General features: G+C 41.7%; 1 long non-coding RNA gene across 1 annotated transcript; it reads left to right on the top strand.

Annotated features, from left to right (window-relative positions):
• The first annotated feature begins 35 nt into the window (after positions 1 to 35).
• On the top strand, positions 36 to 15,830 carry LOC126992492 (uncharacterized). Its single transcript, XR_007746580.1, has 2 exons — positions 36 to 9,680; positions 14,641 to 15,830. It is a non-coding gene; the product is annotated as an uncharacterized LOC126992492 (long non-coding RNA).
• Positions 15,831 to 17,323: the final 1,493 nt, after the last annotated feature.

The raw sequence follows: 17,323 nt of genomic DNA, 5'->3' as shown, positions 1-17,323 counted from the left end.
TCAAAACAATATTCCAATGTGATTTCCACGTCGACATCCAACATATAATCAACGTTGTAATTCTAATATTCCATTGACATTGACTTTATGGTTCAGGACAGACATTGATTCATCGTCAGGTTACAAGCAAAATTCAACTTAGAAAGTATATACAAGTCATGTCTTCATCTTGGTGAACTTCCAACCACAACTCTTTGTAATTTCCACGTCGACATGTGACATATAACCAACGTTGTGATTCTAACATTCAGCTGACGTTGACTTTATGGTTGACGAAAGGCGTTGGTTCACCGTCAGGTTACAACCAAAATTCAACTTTTAGAGCATAGGAGTCTTCAAATTAGTGAATTCCTAACAACTTTTCAATGTGATTTATTGTCGGTATAGGACGTAGAAGTGACGTTGTAATCCTATCGTTGAGTCGACGGTGAATTTATCGTGGAAGAAAGACGTTGGTTCAGCGTCAGGTTCCAACCACATTTCAACGTACAAAATAGGTCAGTTTTCAGATCGGTGAATTTTTAACGAGATTTCAATGTGATTCCAACGTCGATATCTGACACATGATCAACATTGAAATTCTAACGTTGAATTGACGTCGATTTTATGGTGTCCGACGTCATGACCAAATTTCTACATATTATCAACGTCGGTTTGACGTCGTGTGCCTGCTGGGTTATTCCTTATTCCAACCTGTATGAAGTTACTGTAAAAGATATTATTTATGTGATTATATTTAGTATGCCTATGTGAATGAGCTATGTAGGAAATAATGTCGGAAAGTGTGCATTACTTTAAATAAGTAGCCTACTATAATCGCCTTCAATGCTACATTGCTTTTTTTTTTTAATTGGTGCCTCCCCCCTGGAACAGCTGTTTGTCCGTATTTTTATTGGCACAACACTTCAGACACGATAATTAGTGCGTGGGGGCCATCAGTCAGCTGTTATTATCGTTATTATATTGAATGAGACATCCGAAATGTTAGCTTTTAAGTCGTTAAAAGTACCCACGAGGACTTTTACATTTTCAGCGACTCCTATCAGTTAAGTCGCTTCTTCTAGCAGTAAACTTGGTTTGTCAACATGGGGCGTGGCTTAGGCAGGCGAGGGGGCGGAGCTTCGGCCGCCAAGACGAGATGCCAACTAGTCAGTTTCCCTCCGCTCCACATGCAACCATCTCTCTTTATAACCTTAAAATTGGTGACTCCTAGCAGTAAACTTGCGACTTCTAGAAGTTAGCAGCTAAGTTAGGAGGAAACTCTCTTTGAAAGTTGAATTTCACTCCTAGGAGTCTTTATTAATACCGCCCCAGGTTAGATTTTCAGGATCAGCTAATCTTCAGGTGTAACTACCATTGATTTTCATTGTTGATTATATGCATCAAAAGATAGGTAAAGAATATGGTTATGTGACTGCATTTTTCTCACCCTTTTTTCCCACTAACTTGGTCCTCCTTCCTCTCGTCTCCTTGTGAGGTGATTGGAACTCCTCCTGTACTCTGTCATAAAGCTTCACTGCTGGCAGCCCGGGAGTAACAGCACCTGGAATCAGTTTAATGAAACAAATTACAAATAGAGGAAAGTAAAAGAGCATAAGCTTGGAATTACCATGCAATGCTCTTAATTCCACATGTAAACAGATTTATTTTGAAACTGTTGTACAAAGAATAAAAGGTAGTGCTATGATTGCTACCTATACCATTTTACATGTTAAAGAATAGAAATTAATAAATGAAAATATATAAATTCAAATAAGTACTGTGCACACATTACTGTATGATGTATACCAGGTATACTGTATGATGAAGTACTGAGGGTGGGGTTATGTCCTGTCTGGGACATTGAAGTGGGAGTCCTGTTAATAATAAGTAGAATATTTCACTCGGAGAACACCCTGTTCACCCAGCACCACGCTACCCTACCCCAGCCCACACTGACTGTTTGTGCCTTCCTGCTGCCACAAATCAAATAAAATTGAAATTAATGTAATTAAACTAAACCTAACATAAGCTAGCCTACCTAACGGGGGGCTTGCGCCCCCTTGACCCCACCCCTAAAGGGGGGTTTTCCCCCTCAACCCCCGTCATCGCGTGCAAAAATTCTGAAATAAGCCTGTAGATAAGTAACGAAGGATTTGCCCAAGAAATTAATACCACCACTGAAATCAGCACAACAGTCTGAGATTGAAGGAGTGTTCTGAAATTCTCTATTGAACAACACACTCAGGGTAAATCTTGACCGAAATTTACAATATAGGAGCGTTCATCCATGACATGATGTGTATATATGAAGTATTTTTGTTGCTATTTATGAGATATTGAGGGCTTGCTGGGGGGTTTCAAGGGTTTCCGGGGGTTTTCAGGTTAACGTACTGCCCATATAATGTTATAAATGTTACAGCTGTTATTATTATTAATTCCTGCAACCATAAATAAAAAGCATACAAGCCATTACTGTTGTGATACAGTGAACTTACCGTACCCAACGGTATTGTTTCTTGCAAGACACTTGAACCACACCAGGACAACTCCACAAAAAGGCACAGAAACCACTTACCACTAATACACCAGGGGTGCCGGGCTTTCCCCTCCAAGCACCTCCCAGCGTTGCAATGATAATCCTAACAGGCCTGATAGTAATACCTATTTGTAATCACCGTAGGAGGCGCTTATCTTTCGAAGGGTTTCAAAAGAAGTGGTCTCTTGAAGTAAGTTCTGGAGGAGTCCTGTTGTCCTCGAGACTAAGTTTAAATCAGCACTGCCGCGAGTTAATATGGGGCGAAAGCGCTGAGGTGTTGCTAGCTTGAGAGCAGGTGATGTTGTGGGCCAAAAGCCAACACGTGGGTCTGAAGGGGTATTTTGAATTTCCCTCGCCAGATGGCGTGGCTTTCGATCAGTTAAATTATCTTTGCTCTGTAATTATAATTCCGCAAGGGCAATTATTTATTATTTCATGAAAGGAAACACTGAACTATTGTTATTCCTTTCATGGTAAATGTGTTTAGTCTTCAGGCAGTGAATACGGTGATACTGTCTCGGTCTGGAAGCCGATGAGCGATGTAAGTACCATCCAAGGCTTGTTTGAGCTCAGACGATACTCTTAGTTGGCTTGAACTCTTGGCCCGAGACTAGTTCCATAAGGGAAATATTTAATTTGTCTAATCCCCTGGTTAACTGACCTAATTCCTAACATTACAGGGGGTGGTGCTTTTTACAGTAAATTTCCCACAAATCCCCAGCCATTGACCTAGTCTAATTTAGAAGTGTTCTAGGCCTAGGCCTACCAATATTAAAGGGAGGCTGTATAAATAGCCTGAGAATTCATATAGTTACAGCACTGTAAATCTAGCCACTTTGAATACTAAGACTTTACTCACACTCTCACCCATAAAAACTCATTAACTTTTTAAAAATTGGCAGTGGAGTTTTTAGCCGTTTGCGATGCACATATATGGCATTCAAAATGCATAGAATAATGAGATCTAACCCATGGTTAGGGTAAGAAGTACCACAGTGAGACGGGGAACGTTATGAAATACAGGTAACTCGATTTACGCGAGTATTGTGTCCTTGAAGAGGTCGCGCAGATCAAAAACAATGTAAATCAAACAGGAGGTAGGTTTGTACCTTTATTGCCCACTGTATCACTCTGCCTCCTCTCCCTCTCGTGGTTCCTCCTCTGGCTGCCCTTTCCCTCGTGGTAGCACAGCAGTGAGGGTGTTGTTATTGTTGAGTAGCGTGGCAGGGAGGGTACTGTATTGTTGTTCAAGTGTCGCGCGGGAACAACTGAGCTCAGCTGTGTGGCCGCGGCACCGTGTGAGTCCAGTTGCGTGAGACATCTGGTGGCCACTCCATAAAATATCTTGTATAAGTGAAAAAAACGTGTAAATGAAACATTTATTTTGATTTTGAACCCTGCGTTATTTAAAAAACGCATAAACCAAACTCGCGCAAATCGAGTTACCTGTAATACCTGCGGGTATTGTTGGGTATATACCCCAAGGTTGGGGGGCAGTGCATGCTGCACAACCACCCAGACAGTAATAGATAAGCCCAATGCCATAAGTTTAAGGCCAACACTCAGGCTGGGGTGAAGGAAAGATCCCGGGGGCCTATCCTCTCCACCTCAAAGGGTCAGGGTGGGGCTCTAACCTATGCGATGCAACACCCTGGCAAGCCAGTGTCACTGAGCCACTGAGGCCCATTCTCTCTAAGTTATATATAGATTTGCGGTACCTACGTACCTATACGTACACTAGCGTATTTAACATACAGTATACCAAGCCTGGGTTCACAAAATTTTCAAAGTGACTCATGGCCACCCCTACCCCTGCACTAGTTTTCGAGATAACCATTAAAGCACCAGTATAATTTCATAGTTTAGTAGACCACAGTGAACATGATGCTTGCATCTAATGGTACGAATCAAATTACATACCTTTGTTGGGTGAAATGCGGTATCTGTTGCTCACACCACAAGTGACCAGTCTTGTTGTTGCTATGGGCTGAGGCAACTATTCACTTACATGATCTCTGGTGTTTTCCTGAGAGGGCTTCACAGGCGCGTCTTCCTGAGGAAGGTGCAGGTGGGGCGGGTGGCCGCTACTTCCTGCCGTGAGGGGTGGACGCCTGCCGCTGCCAGCAGGGTGGGCAGGTCGAAGGAGGGCATGTCCAGGACACGGAGGTGGTGTCATGGCAGCACCCACTGGGAGTGGAGGTGGGGCAGTGCAGCAAGTGCTCAGTGGTCTCCTTGACGGTCCTGCACCAGGGTCAGTGAGGGTCGGGGGCCAGGCCAGGCGGTGGAGGTGACCATTGTGAGGCCCAGGCGGAGGCCCGTACGTCAGGGCCACCACGTCTGAGACGCAATACGTTATCCTCACCCACAGCTGTGTGGAGGAGTTGATGATGCTGGCCCATGGAGGTGGTGTGGAGGGCGGTGACCAGTGACCAGAAGTCCACCATTAGCCCTGCCTGCTCAAACCTAACTGCATGCCATGGACCAATACAAAACAAAGCTTCAATGCACTTTATCATTTTGTAATATGGCAATAATATAATGATACAGAAATTTTTTTTTTAAGAGTATGGCAACTGACACTTAAACATACATCCATACACATATTTTACATAATATGACTTGAGATACTACTTTCTTGTGTGGATGTATATATGTGTACTGTGATCCTTAAGCCCGCCAAGTTTAAAGTGCGATTTGCCAATGATCACGCACAATTTGATGGCATTTTTCATAAGTTACCTAATATAAACTATTAAATAGTGTGTGTATTGTAATTATATATGCTTATGTTGGTTATTTGGAGGCAGACGTTCAAAGTACATGAAACAAACAGTTTTCTGCTATACGCAGGACGCAAACTCGAAAAATAACTATCACACGCCCTAAACAAACATTTCATTTAGGGTTTGCAAGAGTTTACTTCTGTGCTGGAGGCTTATATATATTTTTTTACCGCACGTACCATTTTTACGTAGTCATTGAAAATAAATATATTTCAACAACTTAAATTATAACTGTGTAGTGCTATATAAAAATATAGTATGAATTACATTTTAAGGAAACCAGTTTAATTAGCTTGAAAAAGATTGATTGATGGTGTATTGTTGCAAAGTTATACAAAAAAGGAGAAGAGAGGAACCTGCCATCCCATCCCCTGGGCAATACGTAGTGTGACTGTACAACTATTGATATTGTAACGTCTTTTTTTTAAGGGCAATGCTACATTCCTTCTGACGGCCACTGTTTAGATGGTAATGTGGTAGCGGGGTGGTTGTCTGGCTATTTCCAAGTGGTTGTCAATGATGTTGAGACAAGCCTCAGGACAAGTGAACACTCGTTCTGGGTTGTGATGTGCAGTAATGATGGAAGGGGAGTGGATTCCCGTGTGAACCACTCTGAGACAACGTTTAGTTAAGGGGGGAGTGGTGATAATTCACTAATGTGCGTGTGTGGGTGTGTGTTCAGTAATGCCCAAATGGCAGGTTGACAGGCTTAAAATTATAGCACTTACAGTAACTTAACAACTTTTCTTGTGTATGAATATAGTTACAGCCCCTTGGCAGTTAGCGGAGTGACATTTTTAAATGAATACATACATAAATGAATATTATTGAACTTAACTAACTATCTATCAGGGAGATTGGGGAACATGTGAATGTTTATCTGTATTGAAGACCCTTGAAGTGATGACTGGTGCAGGATGAAGGCACTGGTGCGAGTGAGGTGCTGGCGGGTGTAGACTGCCAGGGCCGGTAACTGTAGCAGCGTTGTTGACGAGGCTAGGGTTGTGTTGTTTAAGAGCTGAGACGTGGTTGAAGAGGCCGTGGAGGTGGTTATGAGCTGAGCGTGATTGAAGAGGCCAAGGATGGGGTTATGGGCTGAGCGTGATTGAAGAGGCTGAGGATGTGGTTATGGGCTGAGTGTGATTGAAGAGGCCGAGGATGTGGCTATGGGCTGACTGTGATTGAAGAGGCCGAGGATGTGGTTATGGGCTGAGGCGTGTTGTGGTGCTGCTTCTGTCCTTCTTGTTTCGCTTTGCCAAATCGTGCTTTGTTTCGCCTTGCCTTGCCTTGCCTTGCCTTGCCTTGCCTTGCCTTGCCTTGCCTTGCCTTGCCTTGCCTTGCCTTGCCTTGCTGTGCTCTGCTGTGCCTTGCCTCGCCTTTGCCGTGCTGGTGGTGGTTGGTGGTGTTCACAGGGCTGTGATGGATGGTCAAGCAAAACGTGCGTCCTGTTGACGGCTCTTCGGCTCCTTCTCTCCCCGTGTGCCTCGCCTTGCCTCCATTCACACCCTCATTCACACCAATAATCTCTACTTATCACACACACTTGTTCACCCGTCCACACAGTCGCTCACTTAATTGCTCGTTTGTTGTAATGTAGTCATTCACTCACTTGCATTCCATACTAACTCACTCAATACACATTTGTACCGTTACAATATATTCACATTCAAACTTTATTTTTTGTCCTCCAGCCCATAATTTGAACAAAGAAAACTTTAGAATTGATGGTACATGTACCACTAAAGCAATATTCTTTGAAAAAAATAAAAATAACCTTAACTAGTCCTTATAACATTGTCACATTTTTTGTTGCTGTTAGCTGCAACAATCCATTCTACTTACATACAGCATCTATACATTACTGGCATAAGCACCGTAAAGAAGCATATTGTTGACTGTTGGCGAAAATTTGACTAAAACCTTTTAGAACATATAACTATTTTTATGTGCATAATGCAGTGTGCATTTTTAAGCTCTAGCTTAAAAAGGCACACTGCAGTATGCATATGAAAATAATACGTGAGATAAAGCTCAGAGAAAAGAGTATGTAGATTAAAAAAAATAAAAAAATGTAACTGATAATAACATCACACCACAGCATTTTAAAATTGGTTGGAAAATTTGCTGTTTTTACATGACCCAATAAATATTATTTACATTATATTGATAACATTTTCTCAAAATTATTACCCATTCATGTGTCCTACCTATCATGTTTAGGTGTTTTTAATGCAAAAAATAATGTCTCCGGTCTTGACACAAGACAAGGCTTCTTTTTTTGAGTTACTGATATATCAGCAACTTCAAAAAATATCAGTTACTGATATATCAGTAACTGATATATCAGCAACATGGCGGCAGAAATTAAGAGGTAAAAGACTGTCATTAAGAAAGCTGATGAAATGGAGAGACTTAGACTTTACACTGTCCAAGAGAGCTGTGTGTGTGTGTGTGTGTGTGTGTGTGTGTGTGTGTGTGTGTGTGTGTGTGTGTGTGTGTGTGTGTGTGTGTGTGTGGAGCCCCCTAAGGCATAAGATGTATACTCCATACAAGGGCGGACAAGACTCTTGTATATGGATAACATCTAGAAGGGGGAAAAGAACTGGCGGAGACAATACAGAATGCCCAACCTTGAGGAAGCTGATTTAGTGAGAGAAGAGATATGATGTTTTGCAGGTGAGGTTTTGAGTTAAGGATAGACCGAGGATGTTTTTTGTAGAAGGTGATAGTTGTGTTGTTGAAGAATAGGGGATAGGCGTTTGGAAGATTGTATTGAGTTGATAAGTGGAGAAATTTGTTTTTTGAGGCGTTGGAAGGACACTAAGGGCCGCTTTCATGGTCACTTTGTTTGTTATGATCGTTACCAATTGTGGCGATCACCGCTATAGAATGTCCACTTAAAACTGGCCGATGGGGTAGTGGCGGCTGTGGGGTTATCCCAGCCCCGCTCCTCACCACACACTCTCAACACCTCTTGCTTCCTCTGCAGCCGTCACTACCCCATAGGCCAGTTTCATGTGAAAAACTATAGTGTTGATTGGCGCCATTGGTAACGATCAAAACAAACAAAACGACTGTGAAAGCAGCCCTAAGTTCTTCTTGTCCCAATCAGAAATGATAGTAAGGTCTGAGGTTAAGCGTTTTGCAGCCTCCAGCCTTGAGTCATGTAGTTCCTGTTGGGAGGATTTTCTATTAGATGTTGAATAATGCAGATTAGAGTCATCAGCATAGAAATGGATAGAACAGTTTGTTTTGGAAAAAGATCATCAATGGACAAAGAGAGTGGGAGATTGGACAGAGCCCTGCAGGACACCACCTTTGATAGGTTTTTGGGAAGAACACTGATTGTTTACCACTACTACTCCTACTGTTGTGAATTCCTAGAGTCTTCAGTGCATTGGTGTTCATGTCACCTTCGGCGTCCTCCATCCCGATCTTTGGCTGTTCTAAATCATTCTCTCATTACCTTCTCCATCACAGCTGTAGTAGCATTCCTGTATTCAAAATGCCTATGGGTACATTCTGGAAATTAATCAGTCAAAGACGGGGACAAGCCAGCAAAGGGTGCGGGCAAGCCAGCCAAGGACGTGGGCAAGCCAGCCAAGGACGTGGGCAAGCCAGCCAAGGACGTGGGCAAGCCAGCCAAGGACGTGGGCAAGCCAGCCAAGGACGTGGGCAAGCCAGCCAAGGACGTGGGCAAGCCAGCCAAGGACGTGGGCAAGCCAGCCAAGGACGCGGGCAAGCCAGCCAAGGACGGAGGAGTACCAAGGGGGCCGTCTTAACATTTTCATGGTATCCACATGCATGTAGCTGACACAACACTGATCGGTTTTAATTTACACTACTTGTTAAGACATTTCAGGTGATTTTTACGTGCTGTGTGTGGAACCGTATCTAGTTTCCCTTAGGCTGTTGAATTTTATTCAAGTGTGTGTGGATGTTTAATATTTTTCCTGAATTGTGAACATTGTTCGCATTTTAAGTATAGTCATTCATTTTGTTTTCTCCTTTCTTGTGTGTGTTTTGTTGCACAGTGGAGAAGGTAGTTTTATCATGCTAAGTATTCACTCATTATTCTTTTCCCTCTTTTTAATGCGATTTGGAAGCATCTGGGGTGAGTGAGCACACACCTAGCGGTGAATGATCATTACCTTTAGTGCAGTTTAGCGGTAATACTTTTCCTTTTACCATATTCCTCCTCATGAAGCCTTAATTTACTAATGCCTCTTTTTAAATGGCAGAGAAACCTGACCCGGAGTTAGAAGCTTTGGCCAAGGTATATCAGAAGTTGGTAAAGGAGTCGGAAGAGACCGATGAGGATGAGAGAGTTCCTCCTCCTCCTCCTCCTCCTCCTCCTTCCCACCTGCATCATAACAAAGGTAATAACTAACCAACAATCCACAATGGCTACTAACACCATTAAACTTCTGCTGACTACGGCATCAGTCAGAGCTTTTGCAGGCAATGAACCGGATTACACTGCGAGAGACTTCATCCTACAATGCGAGGATGTTATGAACAACTCATTTGTGTCAGAACTGGGAGATAATATCTTCTTCATTAGGTTGAGATTAACCCGTAAAGAGTGAATTAATTCATGAAATAATTCATGGTGTTTAAAGTATGAAAAAAAATCATTAGTGGAGTCCTTTTTTATATATATGAAGACGATAAAATTATTATGTGCCGCTAAATGTTTGTCATTGCTTCATAAATATTCCTTATATTTATAACATAATTCCGAACTCAATTTTCAATTAAAGAAAATGAACCTAAGGTAGGTGATGCTGCCATCTGGTGAGGAGGGAGTGAGACAGTGCTGGGCCCAGCCTCTCTGTCCCTCCCTCCTCCCCAATCACCCCCCCTCCTCCCCATCCCTGCCTCACTCCCTCTTCCTTGCCTTACCCTCTCCTTCCAGCATAAAAATTGTGCTTTGTGGTTTTGTTATCAACAAGTAGGTCCTCTTAGTCTTTTTCCTTTTCCTATATGACCCTCTCTCTCTCTCTCTCTCTCTCTCTCTCTCTCTCTCTCTCTCTCTCTCTCTCTCTCTCTCTCTCCCCCTCCCCCCCCCCCCCCCCCCACACACACACACACACACACACACACACACACACACACACACACACACACACACACACACACACCCTTCTCCTTGTTTTCATCCTCTTTATCTCTCCCTAGCTGTTTCCTCCACTACTTTTCCTTGTTCTCACTTCTTACAACCTCTATCGGTATTTTTTTTTCATGACTCAGTTTGTCCCTCTCCTCCCTTTCCCCTTACGTATTTATCTAATTGTGATATAAAAGAAGTGAGCTATGCTCATATTGTCCTTTCTCTGAGTATTCTTCCGCTCTGCCCAACTAATTTCTGCACGAAGTACGTATTTGTGAAGCAAATGTCGGAAGTCGAAACAAGAATTATAGTATGATTATAAAGCCTTAAAATATATATAAACAATAAAAAAATATAAGGTCGCTACTTTGCGGATTTTCGCCTAACGTGGGGGGTTCTAGAACCTGACCCCCGCAACAGACAAGGGATTACTGTATGTAGATATACAATCATCACGCCTCACTCTGGCCTCCCTCGCTTCCGCCCCCCCTCCCCATCCTCTTCCCCTCACCTACCACCACTACCCATGCGTGAGGGTGGAGGACGTAAGCCTAACGTATGTGTGTGTGTGTGTGGGTGGGAAATGTATACAGCCACACAAACAGTCTGGAATTTTTGTAGGGCGGTGTCCTTTCGTCGGGTTGAGTGGTCGTCCATGGTCTTCAAGGAGCTGCATACAGACATCATACACAAAGTCCCGAAGTATCAGCTTCTTGGTCAGTGTCGAGTCGTGTGTGATGAGCGAAATGTTGTAGGTGTTGAGCATTGAAATATCTAGCAAATGGTAAAACAACTTGTGATACCATTTGAAAGATTTTCTCAGGCACTCAACGCTACTAATCTGACTGTCACATTTGTCAACTAGTCTCATATGTTTTGTGTATAGTCCACGACAACATCTAGTTTCCAAATTGGCTTCTTAGTGCGAAAGTGAATCTTTTTAGTGTTTACCATTTATCCACGGTGAATTATTGACAGCAACTGCACTTCTTTCTTATCGCCCCAATTCAGAGTGAGAATCTTACCAGATTTCTCTATCTGAATGAAGGAGAAGAATTTTTGCCCTTTGGAACTGTATCATTGCCATGGTCGTTGTCAACTACTGTCTTAGGTCCTCTGAATTTTGGCATGAACTTCCTATTAATCCGTACAGTCCCACATGACCCCGTTTTGTGTTCATGTAGGAACTTACAGAGAGCAGGGCTGGTATACCAATTGTCAGTATACAGAATTTGACCCTCACCTATGTATGGTGCCATCATTTGTAGTGCGGCGACGGCCTGATGAACGAGCCTCCCATAACCCACTTAGCCAGTGGGGTACCTCTTTGGCCGACTCGGTAAGGAGTGGCTCTCCCGTCACGCTGGTCGCGGGTTCAATCCCAGGCAGCCGTGGAATACCCTCTCCTTGTTGTGATTAATTTCTAGTGTGTTTCGATACACGCAGAGGACATGTGGGACCGAGAGAGTAATATAAAAAAGAGAATAGAAAATCTCGTCATCAAACATTTTCATGACAACAGCAGCAGACATGCCTAGAGGGTTTTTCTTATTGACTTTTGGTATATCCACGTCTTTGCTCGTGTAAACAGTCATGTCAACAAGTAACCCAGTTTCAAAGTCACAAAGAACAAATAGTTATATCCCAAAGCGATGTCTTTTAGTCGTGACATACTGTTTGAAGCTGAGATGACCCTTGAATAATACTAGGGACTCATCAGTGACCATTTTCTGAAAGTGATCAAAGTATTTACTGAATTGTGAAAGGATCATCCTAAATACATCTCTCACCTTCCAGATAGGGTCAGAGTTGCTAGGGTGATTATTGTCTGCAAAGTGTAAAAACTTTGTTAGCAATGAAAACCTGTCCCTAGTGATATACTTTCTGAACAGGGGGATTGAGAGATTGGTGTTCCGCCAATATGCTTGTCGATTTGACTGCTTACAAAGATGCATCAACATAATAAGGGCAAAAAAGACAATCAACTCATCTCGTGTTGTATCCACCCATTGCTGTACTTTGGAAAAGGGCCATAAGAGCGCTCCTGGTGGATATTTATAATGATAGTAATCATTTGACTGAGCAGCAATGAAATCCAAAATCTCATTATCAACAAAAGCACGGAAGTAGTCGCTCTCCCTTGCCTGGTCGTTGCAAGGCCAGTCTTCAGTCAAACCTCTCCCCTCATTCCGAAACGCATGAAGGTCTGGTACAAAATCTGACCCCTCCGACCATGCAAAGGAAAAGACTGAGGGATCACACACTGGTATCCCCCTGTTCTGGTTGTCCTCATTATCAACAGTTACCACCCTGTAGTCCAACCAAATTGTCGAGTCTGTTTGGGCGTAGGCTCCCTGGAGTCCATTTCTTCCCTCTTCTCTGCCACACTCCCGACACCTATTTTTTCCTATCATATGCTACCTTTACCTTACATATGAGAGGAAGAGATAGGTGTTGGGACTGTGTGGCAGAGCAGAGGGGAGAAATGGACCCGTGGGAGCGTACGCCCAAACTGACTCAACAATTTGGTTGGATTATAGTCCCTGTGCCCAGTCTTTGGTCGTCGTTAGTCTCACTGTCAGTGTCGTCATCAAACGGTCCACGTCCTGTCTCACTGTCTCACTACAGGTGTGACCAGTTTTCCATGATAATGGTTTGCTATTGAAAATTTTTAGCTGTGCCTTTTTTTTTATATTATTTTACTGCCAACTACCAGCCCGTGGGCCAGGGCGCTGCTTCACTTACCGGCCGCCTCCGGCAAAATTTCACAAACTAAGTTTGTCCAGGGTCCTCCAGTCAGTCTGTTACACCACTGTGTGTGGGCACCACCGGGCACCAACACACTTCATGATAAACCACCAACATCACCTGATGTTTTTCGTGGATGGAAAAATGTCAATGCGATAGTCGTAGGGAATCATGAAATCCCTCAACAAACTGCAATGCACATCCCCGTGTTAGTCCCTAACGCCACCGTAGGTTGTGAGATCTGTCTAGAAGGGCCTAGTCGTGAACACGCTAGCGATAGAGTCCACCCTTAACATGGTACGCGAGGGAAGTAGGACCGTAGCTGTTGTGGTTAATACCACTGGGGGTCCAGTTATACTAAAAAATGGAGTCTTTTTGGGTCGCGCATTAGCGTTTGATGGACAGGTGTCGCCAGAACCTTTAGAGTTACAGTGGACTTGTGTCAGTGTGGTGGGTCAGCCCTATGCTGGCAACAAGACATGTCTGGCCTCATCTTTCGATTCTTTAGTCAAAGTGGCAATATCTAGTGTTGTTGCTGTAAGTAATGAAGCATTCCTTTAATTATGTATGTGATATAATGTGAAGCTAATTTTACATTGAAAAAATCTGACGTCACTTAAGAAATGATCAGTGCTCAATACGAGGAACCTTTTGCCTGCCTCCAACACATCAGCTTGTGACAGATTGACCTGGCACTTTTGTTTGTGTTTTCAAGCAAATGTTTATTTTCAGCCCATATTAGTCTCCTGAAGGACTTACCAGGGATCTTGTTCTGTTTTTTTCTCCACACTCACACTGCAAAAAATGATTTTATGTGGTTTGGCAAATAATTTTTTTTCAGGACAAATCATTTTTTTTTTTTTTTTCCATCTTTGCCTATAGTGCTGGCAGGCTCTCGGGGCCAGATGGTTGGCCCAAGCCCATCATGGTGTTTGCAATTTTTTAGTGGTGCCAGATATGGTGCTCGGAAGACTAGCAGTATTGAAAGAGCATCCCCAAGTGGGCACTGTCATATCACATTCATGAAACATGCAGTCATGATTGGCCATCAGTTAGCATCTTCAGTTGTAGAGGGTCTTAAATTGTGTTTCCATGGCAAATGACAACTTTAACATAGATGGGGCTGTTTATACTGTTAGCCAAAAAATTGCCCAGGGTAGGATACAAGAGTTTTCATTTCCTAGTAATAATAGAAGAGAGGATGGTTAAAGGTAGTTGAAAGGACTTCATCAGCATAGCTATTTTACTATTTTTGTGTTGGTTATGATTGAGAATTTGTTGATTCTCTTGTCCATTGTTGAATAGTGAAAACCACGTAACAGAAATAATAGTTGCTGATGTAGTATGTTAACTAGACAATAAGAATTTTTTTTTTTTTTGTGTGTGTGTGTGTGTGTGTGTGTGTGTGTGTGTATTTCTTTTTTCATGGTCATTTGTTGTTTCATTGGGCAGTCATTTACTTTGGACTTATTCCTCAGGTACAGTGAGCCCAGTGTGATGATGATGACCCAGCCCTCGGTGTCTTGGCCCATGCTGTCTCCACACCACCAGTTGGCATTCTGAAGAAGAATGAATAGAGGAAATGAAAGTGAATGCATCTAAATACCATGTAATTTATAAATGCATGATTAAGAAAATATATGGATGTGTGTATGTGAATGTCTGTATGTTGGATAAGCTTTCATGCAGTTATGCATGAATGCATACATGTTTGCATAAATGTATGTATGTTTGCATGTAAGTGTGCCTGGAGCTTTTTGCATTTAACCTTACCTAACTGAACCCAAATACCAGTGTCCTTGTCCCTGGCCTACTCTGCCAGTGGAAAATTATTGGAGTGATGAATAGCACTGATACTACGATCGCTACCTCTACTATTACAGCTACAACCAGTAACATGAACAATCAAAATAATAATTATAAAAATAATAGTACCATTAATAATAACAGGAATAGGAAGAACAAGAACACTAATAATAATAATAATAGTAATTATAATGATAGTAATAATAATAATAATAATAATAATAATAATAATAATAATAATAATAATAATAATAATAATAATAATAATAACTAACAAAATCAGTAACAAAATCAATAATAATAATGATGATAATAACAACAACAACAACAACAACAACAATAATGACAACTGTGGTGTAGAGTCATACTCTTGATTTGGTTTGTCTTGGCTTTGTTGACATTCACAGGGTTGCTTAATTTTGACACAGTATTGTGTCTTTTTTTTTAAACTGCTTGTTGGGATCTGTTCCACCCAAATTTTTTTTTAAGTAATTGATGATGTCATTTTTGAAATTGGACATTGTTTGAATTAGTAAAGTTTTTCCTGCACCTTTGAATGTCGGTAATTGTGAAAAATGAGATAACGTGGTCCCCTTGTATTTGAATTATGGGGAGTGTTTCTTCCTTGAATATGGCCATTTTCCCATAAAATCTGTCATGTTGTCTTGTTGCCATCTTGTTTTTGCCTTCAGAAATCAGGATTTCAAGAGATCTATTTCTTTTTCTTTTGAGCTGTTCTGCCTTGTATTGCTTCTTTGGTTTTCCTTGGTACTTACACTAAGATGCTTCACTTAGTTAGTCTGTTTTAGCAAGCATTTGGTTCTGTGCATGTGTAGATCAGGACTGGGCAGACCAAATGAAGGTGACAAAACTCTGTGCCACATCAACAATAATAATAACAGCAGGAACAAGAATAACAACAACAGTAATAACAAATATAACAATAATAATTACAACAACAATAACAGTGGTAAAAATAATATTAATAACAATCATCATCATCATTTCGTTTCATGTCCATTTCCTTCCTGAGTGGTTGGACGCTTTATGGCTCATGTCTATTCTACTTTGTCTTTTGCCTGATGCTCATCCAGTCCCACTATTGCCCATTCTTCCTGAATATGCCTACATGTTTTTCCTAGGTCTACCAATTGGTCTCCTTCCTTCTACCTCTAATGTCTCCACAACTCCCAGCATTGTATCCTCCCTTGCTCTCTTTACATGTCCAAACCATTGGAGTCTTTCCCTTCTGAGCATTGTTTCCAGATCCTTTACTCAATATCTGTTAGCCACATCTGCAGTGGACACCCTGTCTTGCAACCTGATCCCTGCCATATACCTCAGAATTATGCAATCACTTGCTCTCACAACCTCCATCAATTTTTGTAGTTATAGACCATGTTTCTGCTCCATAGAACATCACTAATTTGATACATGTTTGGTACACCCCTGCTCTGGTCTTTAGAGGGATGTTATGATTCAGGAGCAGATTAGCCATCTCCCTCCAGTTTACTCTTGCTGCTGCCACTCTCACTCTCAATGTCCTCTCCACTCCTGCCTCACTTTGCAGAATATCTCCCAAATAACAGTTCTTCCATTCACCTCTAGTTCATCCCTCTCAGTTTCTTGTCCTAGCTGTCTCTTTATGCAAGTTGAGCATGTAAAATTCTGCACTCCTCTTACATGTCTGAGGCCTGAGCATCTATGGTGGCACCACTGCCTGCAACATGTGCACTAGACAGAATTTACACCTAATCCCTTCCCACAGAATCCACATGGATAGTTTCCTGATTTAATTACTTCTCTTTCTGTTTCAGTCACCTGTACTTTGTTTTTATCATTTTAATTTGTAAACCTTTTGTCCATTCCTTCCTTCTACTTATTAAACCTTTCTTTCACTGTTTTGTTGTTTTTGCTCTTACTGCCAAGTCATCTGCAGACAGCAGCTCCCATGGTGCCTTTCCTTTTTCTTCTTTTGTTGCCTTTTTCATTAATGTTATAAACAGGAGCTGGCTAATGGCAGATCCTTGGTGAACCCCCACTCTAATTTCGAAGTCATCTGCTGTTCTCACCACTGCTTTCTTTCTTGATTGTGTACCTTATATACTCCCATCACTGATTCAACCAATCAATAAATAATAATGACAACAACAATAATAATAATAATAATAATAATAATAATAATAATAATTATACAGAAATAGCATCAGCCAAAAAAAAAATAGCAAGATCTGTAATACCAATAATGAATGATAATGATGACAAAAACAATAAAAACCACCACGAACAGAATAACTAACTTGTGTACTGAAACTGAAGTACCAAGTAACAATAGTGATAATGATTTGTTTGTTG

Source organism: Eriocheir sinensis, unplaced genomic scaffold (assembly GCF_024679095.1).
Source record: "Eriocheir sinensis breed Jianghai 21 unplaced genomic scaffold, ASM2467909v1 Scaffold477, whole genome shotgun sequence".
Taxonomy (NCBI): Eukaryota; Metazoa; Arthropoda; class Malacostraca; order Decapoda; family Varunidae; genus Eriocheir; species Eriocheir sinensis.
This window is presented reverse-complemented; position numbering and strand designations above follow the sequence as displayed.